Raw genomic sequence first — 10,925 nt, 5'->3', positions numbered from 1 at the left:
CAACCAACCAAACTAAACTATCTGACCAGAGCTACAATTTACTCTTTTTTTTTTTTTTTTTTTTTTTTTTACAGAAACAGAGAGTCAGAGAGAGGGATAGATAGAGACAGACAGACAGACAGAAACGGGGAGAGATGAGAAGCATCAATCATCAGTTTTTCGTTGCGACTCCTTAGTTGTTCATTGATTGCTTTCTCATGTGTGCCTTGACTGTGGGGCTACAGATGACCGAGTAACCCCTTGCTCAAGCCAGAGACCTAGGGTTCAAACTGGTGAGCTTTTATTTTTTTTGCTCAAACCAGATGAGCCCGCACTCAAGCTGGCGACCTCAAGGTCTCTAACCTGGGTCCTCCGCATCCCAATCCGTTGCTCTATCCACTGCACTACTGCCTGGTCAGGCACAATTTACTCTTAAATTTGCCTATACCTGCTGACCAGGCGGTGGCGCAGTGGATGGAGCGCCGGACTGGGATGCGGAAGGACCCAGGTTAGAGACTCCGAGATCACCAGTTTGAGGGCGGGCTCATCTTGCTTGAGCAAAAAGCTCACCGACTTGGACCCAAGGTCACTGGCTCCAGCAAGGGGTTACTCGGTCTGCTGAAGGCCCCCGGTCAAGGCACATATGATAAAGCAATCAGTGAACAACTAAGGTGTCACAAGGAAAGACTGATGATTGATGCTTCTCATCTCTCCCCGTTTCTGTCTGTCTGTCCCTATCTATCCCTCTCTCTGATTCTCTCTCTGTCCCTGTAAAAAAAAAAAAAAAAAAAAAAAAAAATTGCCTATGCCTAAATAAAACTTAATCTACAATTTTATTTTATTTTTAATTTTTTTAAATTTAGCCTATACTTTTAAAATACTGTAAATTCAGCAATTTATCCTTCCTCCCAATTTGTTTTTTAGAAGAGTAGATTCTTTATGGCTTTTTGGGCATCTCTCTCATGTTTATAGATGATTCTTCCTGAACAATGGAATTCTGTATGCAAGAACAAATGGGCTATGAATTATTGATATAGTCAACAAATAATCAGACTAGTGTTTCCTTTGTTGCTATGATACAGTAACACTGTGATCTAGATATACTGTTATATTAGAGATATTATTTGAAATAATATGCATATATGAATTGCACCTGTCCAGGGCTGGAAGTATCTGGTTTGTGAAGTGAGTTGAATTTTTGGCCAATGGCAGGTCAGGACATTGCAAAGAACGAGTCTGTAGACTTAGGCAGAAATAGTCTTTAAGCTCTCGGAGTGCATGGATGTGTGTGGTGCTTAAATAGGTAGCCAGTTGAGATTTTACTCACATCTTTGTGCACAGAGGCTCAAACAGTGAACAAGACTCAGTTCCTGTCCCCTAGGAGCTTGTCAGGGAAAGACAGGCAAATGAAGTAGCAATTACAATACCATGAGGAGCGGTATGATGGGGTAGACAGGAAGCTCATGGCAGGAAGTCTAACTCATAAATTTATTTTTACGAGGGAAATGTAAATTAGTAAGTAGAGGGTAATTGAAGGCAGAATGTAGGTAATGTGAATGAAGAAAGGGCTTCAATGGAAAGTAACTTCACAGGGTGATCGAATTGTAAATTCACTTACCCATCTGTCCCATAGGTCATGATGGGTAAGTCACGCCCCAGGCATATAATTTTTTTTTTTATTGATTTTTTAATTGATTTTTAGAGAGAGGGGAGAGAGAGAGAAGGGGGAGGAGCAGGAAGCATCAACTCCCATATGTGCCTTGACCAGGCAAGCCCAGGGTTTCGAACCGGCAACCTCAGTGTTCCAGGTCGACGCTTTATCCCACTGCGCCACCACAGGTCAGGCCCAGGCATATAATTTTTTACTGAAAGGTTTATCTGTGCCTGGGGTGAGCCCTGCCCATTGTTACTGTGCATGTAGGTCAGCACACCTTTAAATTAGCACATAATCTTGTGAACTATCTGTAACTCAGTCCCTGCCTTGCTTTCTCTTACCTCCATGTAATCTTCCTTAATTTTTTTTCCTTAATTTCAAATGCACAGAAGATGCAAAACTGTTACTCTTCGGAGCACTTGAGATCTTGCTCCCTGCCATATGTTGGGAGATTGGCTCATAAACTCATAAACCTTCTCTACAGGTTTGGATATTTCTCACATTGACAGTAAGAAACAGAGCAGGAAAAAGGATGGAGAGATCACAGGACAGCAGGGCATGTATAAGACTGTACAGTGAAACTCTGAGTATGTATTTTAGGACACTGTAAAGGGGAATATATATTAAAAGGGTGGGAAAGGAGGACAGAAACTTTTCAGTTTACCTATTTTACCTTGAACAAATAGTATTTTTGGGTGTGGGGCTAAGAAATATATAACTTTATTTTAACATAGTAATTTAACTCCACCAAAGAATGAGAATATGGGGTTCTGTTCTTTTTTTCCACTTAATAAATACAAATGAATAATAATACTTTCTTTTGCAAGGAGACTGCCTTTCTTCTACAACTTCATGGAAGCCCCTGTGGTCACTTGATGTGGCTACAATGGCCAGTTCAGCTATAGTGGTGTCTACATCCTCTCACACAACCCCTTCCCCTCAGTGGAGAAGACTGCATCTCCTTTAATATGCCAGCAAATCCTACTTAGATCTGGCTCTGAAAGGTAGGAAATAGGATAGGGTGGTTTGAAGAAAGCTACAGAAAAGAACTGAAACAGGCAAGACCAGGCGGTGGAGCAGTGGATAGAGGGTTGGACTAGGATGCGGAAGACCCAGGTTCGAGACCCTGAGCTCATCAGTTTGAGCACGGGCTCATCTGGTTGAGCAAAAGCTCATCAGCTTGGACCCAAGGTCGCTGGCTTGAGCAAGGGGTCACTCAGTCTGCTGTAGCCCCACAGTCAAGGCACATACGAGAAAAAATCAATGAACAACTAAAGTGCCATAATGAAGAATTGATACTTCTCATCTCTTTCAGTTCCTGTATGTTTGTCCCTATCTATCCCTCTCTCTGACTCTCTGTCTCTGTCAAAAAAAATAAAAAATAACTGAAACAGTAGTTTTAAACAAACTTTTGGTCATGGAAATGTTTGAGAATAGTTTGCAATTATGGACTATTTCCCTAGAAACACACACATACACACACACACACACCCAACCTACAAAGTTTATTTAAAATATTTTTTATTGCCTGACCAGGCAGTGGCGCAGTGGATAGAGCATTGGTCTGGGATGCAGAGGACCCAGATTCAAGACCCTGAGGTCGCCAGCTTGAGCGTGGGCTCATCTGGTTTGAGCAAAAAAAAAAAAAGTCCACCAGCTTGAACCCAAGGTTGCTGGCTCCAGCAAGGGGTTACTCGGTCTGCTGAAGGCCCACGGGCAAGGCACATATGAGAAAGCAATCAATGAACAACTAAGGTGTTGCAACATGCAATGAAAAACTGATGATTGATGCTTCTCATCTCTCTCCGTTCCTGTCTGTCTGTCCCTATCTATCCCTCTCTCTGACTCACTCTCTCTGTAAAAATAAATAAATAATATTTTTTTTAAATATATTTTTTATTGATTTTAGAGAGAGAAGAGAGAAAAAGAGAGAGAAACAAAAACATTGGTCTGTTTTTGTATGTGGCCTGACCAGGGAGCAAACACGCAACCTTGGTATATCGGGACCATGTTCTAAACAACAGACCCATCGGGCCAGGGCACAGAGTTTTGCATTAAATTCTTGGGGCCTCTGGCATCAGGTTAAAGGTTCATGGTTTAAAGCATAGGTGTGGGTAGTCCCCAGTGAGGTGTCATGGAGGAGGCAGCTGTAGAGGAACCAGCAAAGGGGAAAGGAAATCCCTGGAAGTTAGGAGGAGGTGCTCAAATAGAAATCTCCCGATTTTACCAACATTGTACGTGTAAGGCAATTGTGTACTATTATGAAAAGATGCTCTGCCATGCTGAAAATGTAAGGTAAACATTCTTAACCATTCTTTTAGAGAATGTTTATACCACTTAATGCCATAGACCAGGGATTGGCTAACTACAACCTTTCTGGCCAATTTTGCCTGTTTTTCTGTGATCCAAAAGCAAAGGATAGTTTTTGCCTTTTTATTTATTTATTTATTTATTTATTTATTTATTTATTTATTTAACAGAGACAGAGAGAGAGAGAGAGAGTCAGAGAGAGGGATAGGTAGGGACAGACAGGAACAGAGAGAGATGAGAAGCATCAATCATTAGTTTTTTGTTGCGACACCTTAGTTGTTCATTGATTGCTTTTTCATATGTGCCTTGACTGGGGGCCTTCAGCAGACCAAGTAACCTCCTGCTCGAGCCAGCGACCTTGGGTCCAAGCTGGTGAGCTTTGCTTAAACCATATGAGTCTGCACTCAAGCTGGAGACGTCGGGGTCTCGAACCTGGGTCCTCCGCATCCCAGTCCAATGCTCTATCCACTGTGCCACTGCCTGGTCAGGCGGATTTTGCCTTTTTAAGTGGTTGGAAAAAAAAATATCAACTAAAGAATATTTCATGACTTGTGAAAAGTACATGAAATGCATATTTCGATGTCAATGGTTTCATTGAAACATCACACTCATTCATCTCAGGTGGTTTTCCTGCTTGCTACAGCATCAGAGTTGATAATTACAACAGAAATTATATGGCCTACAAAAGCCTAATATATGTACTAAGTGGTCTTTTACCGGAAGTGTCCTGGCCTTTCCTTTAAAATAAAGCAAGTAGGCATCAAAAGGCCTACATGGTAATGGGAGTTATTTGGGGTCAATATCAATAAAATAATTATTGCCCATAAAAACAGATCATCTACTTCCATTTTCTTTTTTAGATCGCCTAATTTCTTATACAGCAGTTGGACTATAGATTTTTTAAAAGATCTCATGTACTCACATTTATATTAATTTTTTTTTCAGCAAGAAAGCAAGAGAGAAGGGTGGTAGACGGACAGGGACCGACAGGAAGGGAAAGAGATGAGAAGCATCAGCTCATAGTTGTGGCACCTTAGTTCATTGATTGGTTTCTTATATGTGTCTTGACTGGGGTCTACAGCAGAGCGAGTGACCCTTTGCTAAAGCCAGTGACCTTGGGCTCAAACCAGCAACCATGGGGTCATGTCTATTATAAACCCATGCTCAAACCAACAACCTGGTGTTCAAGCTAGTGAGCCCATGCTCAAACCAGATGAGCCTGCATTTAAGCCGGTGACCTTGGTGATAAAAACCTGGTTCCTCAGCGTCGCAGGCCGACGCTGTATCCACTGTGCCACCAACTGGTCAGGCAAAATGAATATTTTAATGGCTTTAGATATATTCACAGGTTTGTGCAGCCAGAAGCATGGCTCTTAAATGTGGTCTGTTCTTTCTCTTGGCTGACTGCACCAAGTGTCACAGTTGCATGTCTGTTTTATGCAATCCTTTATCTTCAGGTCAATCTGACTGAATGTTCTCATCAGAGTTCATCTTAAAATGTAAATTCCACCTGAACAGGCAGTGGCACAGTGGATAGAGCATCGGACTGGGATGCAGAGGACCCAGGTTCGAAACCCCGAGTCACTGGCTTGAACACAGTCTCATCCGGCTTAAGCGTGGGGTCACTGGCATGAGTGTGGGATCATAGACATGATCCCATGATCACTGGCTTGAGCAAGGGGTCACTCGGTCTGATGTAGTCCCTGGGTCAAGACACATATGCATGAACAATCATTTAACAACTAAAGTGCCGCAATGAAGACTTGATGCTTCTCATCTCTCTCCCTTCCTGTCTGTCCCTCTCTCTGTCTCTGTTGCAAAAAAAAAAAAAATTAAAAAAATATTTTAAAAAAAGTAAATTCCACCAGGAAGAAAAGTGTGTCTGTCTGATATAGACCTGAGTCCAACACCAAACAAGAACAGAGCAAATTTGCAATACTTACATCATAATAATAGTACCACTTATAATTTTAGCCTGTTTGTTGGAAGTAATGATAGTAATTCCATCATGGATTTACTTCATACCTAAAAATGAACATGCACTCATAATCTCTGAATTCTTCTCTCTTCTATTCCTTCATCCCACTTCTTTCAGGTTAAAATAGCAAAATAGGACCAATCCAGTCCATGTCTCCCAGAATGTACCATATTTCCCCATGTAGTAGATGCTCCCATGTATAAGAAGCATCATAATTTTGGGGCTCGAAATTTGAAAAAAATGTACGTATTACATGAAGTTATTGAACTCAAGTTTTTTTTTTAATTTTATCTATCTATTTATTTATTTATTTTTATTTTTTACAGAGACTGAGAGTGAGTCAGAGAAAGGGATAGACAGGGACAGACAGAAGCATCAATCATTAGTTTTTCATTGCGCGTTGCAACACCTTAGTTGTTCATTGATTGCTTTCTCATATGTGCCTTGACCGTGGGCCTTCAGCAGACCGAGTAACCCCTTGCTCGAGCCAGCGACCTTGGGCTCAAGCTGGTGAGCTTTGATCAAATCAGATGAGCCTGCGCTCAGGCTGGCGACCTTGGGGTCTCAAATCTGGGTCCTCTGCATCCCTGTTCGATGCTCTATCCACTGCGCCACTGCCTGGTCAGGCTGAACTCAAGTTTTTTTGTATTTTGTTTTTTTTTATTTTTCTGAAGCTGGAAACGGGGAGAGACAGTCAGACAGACTCCCGCATGCGCCCGACCGGGATCCACCCAGCACGCCCACCAGGGGCGACGCTCTGCCCACCAGGGGACGATGCTCTGCCCCTCCGGGGCCTCGCTCTGCCGCGACCAGAGCCACTCCAGCGCCTGGGGCAGAGGCCAAGGAGCCATCCCCAGCGCCCGGGCCATCTTTGCTCCAATGGAGCTTTGGCTGCAGGAGGAGAAGAGAGAGACAGAGAGGAAGGAGGGGGGGAGGGTGGAAAAGCAGATGGGCGCTTCTCCTATGTGCCCTGGCTGGGAATCGAACCTGGGTCCCCCGCACACCAGGCCGACGCTCTACCACTGAGCCAACCGGCCAGGGCCTGAACTCAAGTTTTATTCATTATAAAATACTTACAAGCGTGAAAAAGTGGGAAAATGCAAGTAAAAAAATCTACAACCACTGTATAAAACGCACCTAGTTTTTAGGCCCCAAATTTTTCAAAAAGGGTGTGTCTATCCATGGGGAAATATGGTACATGCTAAATGAGGAATACATATTTGCTACTGAAGACAAATCCTTATGTTTTTAGTTAGACAACTGAGAATAACCGGAGAGATTGTCAACAGTTTAGAAAACAACAATAAACACAAGGGAGGCTATTGCAAATTATGCGGGTACATTTAAAGTACGCTTCTGGATTTGGGGGGAAAAGTAAAGAGTGTACATTCCCACCTCTGTTTTATGAATTCAGGCTCTTGATACCCAAACAATAGCACTTAACATTTCCCTTTCCAGCCTTCGTATGTCCATACACTGAGCTGGCCTTAACTTAGGGGTGTAGTCTTCCTTTAGCAGGTCGCTTTTGAGTTTCAGAATGGTAGAAATGCTGTATTTGAACCCCAATTTAATACCAGAGCCCTCCTTCCCTCCTTAAATTGATACCAGGTCATCTTCTCCGTGCTAGGGATCCAGCACTGAAAGTCAAATGCTGGCCCCTGTGCGTTCACATTCTAGAAGAGGGAGAAAGCAAAAGCTGGAGTCCTCTTCTGCCCTCGTTTCGTAAGCACCACCTGTAGAGAGATCAGTATCCTGTTTATTTATGAGAATACACGAGAGCAGTGTAACTGGAGAATCCTCTCCTTTAGACCCAAGGCTCTGGTGCTGGGCAGGTGCTGAGCACGGCTTCCTATGAGCTTGATAACAAACTGCGAGGAAAGGCTGCAGCATTCCCTCTGCAAACTTGTACCTTTTCGGCACATCAGACACAAGTTGCTATTACTCAGAGAGTTTTCCTGGTGCAGAGGAATCAGATAGCCATGAAAGCTAAACAAAGAGCCCGGAGGACTGAGAAGGTTTAACAGGAACCTTTTTGTGCCCACATTTGCTAGAAAGATGGATTCACTTCACAGCGAGTTCATCTGGGGATCTATCCAAAGGTATTCTGTCACTGAAATACCAAAAAGGCCTCGTGAAGGGTGACATGGGTCCTGGTTGTAAGCTCTGTCTTCTACAATCTCCCAATGTCTACTGTCATCTGGACTTGCCCCTGGGCCTCTGCCCTTTGTTTCTCTTCCCACTCCTCTCCCTCCTACTGCTCATCGGAGCGGCTCAGGGCCGGGAGAAAAAACCGGAAGTGGCTTTGGAGCTCTAAGAACATCAGCGTAACAGTGAACAGTACCGGACTGTACACTTAGAATTTTGTTAAGGATGACTTCTTGTGTTATGTCTATTTTTATCATAAAAATGAATAAAAAACACAAATGTAATAAAGATTTTAGCTTAATGTAGCAGAATGACCAGTTCATAATATTAACTAACGGTGTTATCAATATCCAATAAATGCACCAGGGGAATAGGTGGGAGTTAGTGACACTACAGAGTTTGATCCTTATAGTAGATATTGAAATATGATTTTTTTAAAAAAAGATCGCGATGAAATGTCAGCTAATATTAGTTTTTGCCATTTTTTAAATTGTTTTTTCAATTCATTGATTTCAGCAAGAGAGGAAAGGGGGGAGAGAGAGAGGAACATTGATCTGTGCCTGTTGATGCCCTGACCAGGTATTGAAGCAGCAGCCTCTGCATTTCTGGATGATGCTCTAAGCAGTGGAGCTATCTGGCCAGGGCTGTTATTTCTTTTCTTTAAGAAGTTAAAATGCAGAACTTTTGAATAAAATTGAAAGGTTGAATCTATGATTATTATCATTATTTTTAAAAAACATTTATTTTTAAGACTTGATTTATTCATTTTAGAGAGAAGAGAGAGAGAAGGGGGAGGAGCAGGAAGCATCAACTCCCATATGTAACTTGACCAGGCAAACCCAGGGCTTGAAAACGGCAACCTCAGCATTCCAGGTCGATGCTTTATCCACCACAGGTCAGGCTGTGATTTTATTTTTAAAAAAGTAAAAATTATGGGCCTGACCAGATGACTCAGTACATAAAGCATCTTCCCAGAGTGTGGAGATCACAGTATGGGTTCAACCCCTGGTCAGGGCATGTACAAGAAGCAATGAATGAATACACTACTAAATGGGAGAACTAAGTGGAACAATGGGTTGATGCTTCTCTTTCACTCTTTCAAATCAATGGGAAAAACATTTTTTTTTTTTTTTTTTGTATTTTTCTGAGGTTTGAAACGGGAAGACAGACAGACTCCCGCATGCACCGACTGGGATCCACCCGGCATGCCCACCAGGGGGCAATGCTCTGCCCCTCTGGGGTGTCGCTCTGTTGCATCCAGAGCCATTCTAGCGCCTAAGGCAGAGGCCACAGAGCCATCCTAAGTGCCCGGGCCATCTTTGCTCCAATGGAGCCTCGGCTGCTGGAGGGGAAGAGAGAGACAGAGAGGAAGGAGAGGGGGAGGGGTGGAGAAGCAGATGGACACTTCTCCTGTGTGCCCTGGCCGGGAATTGAACCCGGGACTCCTGCATGCCAGGCCGACACTCTACCACTGAGCCAACCGGCCAGGGCCTCTAGGTGTTTTTCATGTTTCTCACTTAACCCTGAAAATCCCATGAAATAAATACCATCATCATCATCTCAGTTTTATAGAATATTGAGGCATACACAGGGAGGTTAAGTAAATACAATAAATAGCTGAGCTGGAAAAGAAAAAAAAAACACCTTAAAAATGTTTGCCCTGGGTAGGTAGATTTACTGGTTTGAGTTTCATCCCTATTGGCCACGGTTGTAGGATCAGAGACTGGTACACATGCAGGCATCAACCAGTGCATGGATGGGTGAAATAAATCATCTTTTCCTCTTTCTCTGTCTCCAAAATCAATGAACACAAATTAAAACAAAGCACTGCCCAGATAGATCGGTAGTTAGGGCATCGACCACAATCAGAGGTTGCCAGTTTGATCCCAGGTCAGGGCACATACAGGGACAGACTGATGTTCCTGTCTCTTTTTCTCTTCCTCTCTAAAACCAATGACAAATGGAGGTACAGTGGATGGAGCATTGACCTGAGATGCTGGAGTCCAGCTTCAAATCCCTGAGTTTGCTGGCTTGAGTGCTGGTTGCCGGCCTGAGCGTGGGGTCATCTATATAATCCCATGGTCGTTGACATGAAGCCCAAGGTCGCTGGCTTCAACAAGGGGTCACTGGCTTGGCTTGAGCCCCCTGGTCAAGGCATGTATGAGAAAGCAATCAATAAACAACTAAAGTGCTGCAACTATGAGCTGATGCTTCTCAGCTTCCTGTCTGTTGCTCAAAAAAATAAAAGCAAATTTGAGTTGGGTATGTCCCACTTTCAGCCAAATTATGTAATATGTATTGTAGAAATACTAAGTACAGTTGACCCTTGAACAATGGAGGGGTTGGGGCACTTACACCGCCCGTCAAAAATCCACATACAGCTTTTGACTCCCCTAAAGTTGTTTCTTGGTATTTCACAAGAGATTGATCCAAGGACCCCCTTGAGGATTCTAGTATCTGCAGATGTCCAGTTCCCCTGAATCAATGCATACAGTAAGAATTCTGCATCAGTAGACCCCCCAACTAGGGATCGAAAACAGTCCAAGAGCCATAAATATTAGCATAGATCCCTGGCAGGTTGGCTCCGTGGTAGAGCGTCGGCCTGGCGTGCAGGAGTCCTGGGTTCGATTCCCAGCCAGGGCACACAGGAGAAGTGCCCATCTGCTTCTCCACCCCTCCCCCTCTCCTTCCTCTCTGTCTTTTCCCTCCCGCAGCCAAGGCTCCATTGGAGCAAAGTTGGCCCGGGCGCTGAGGATGGCTCTGTGGCCTCTGCCTCAGGTGCTAGAATGGCTCTGGATGCAACAGAGCATCGCCCCCTGGTGAGCATGCCAGGTGGATCCTGGTCGGGCACATGCGGGA

This window comes from Saccopteryx bilineata, chromosome 7, assembly GCF_036850765.1.
Source record: "Saccopteryx bilineata isolate mSacBil1 chromosome 7, mSacBil1_pri_phased_curated, whole genome shotgun sequence".
NCBI lineage: Eukaryota > Metazoa > Chordata > Mammalia > Chiroptera > Emballonuridae > Saccopteryx > Saccopteryx bilineata.
This window is presented reverse-complemented; position numbering follows the sequence as displayed.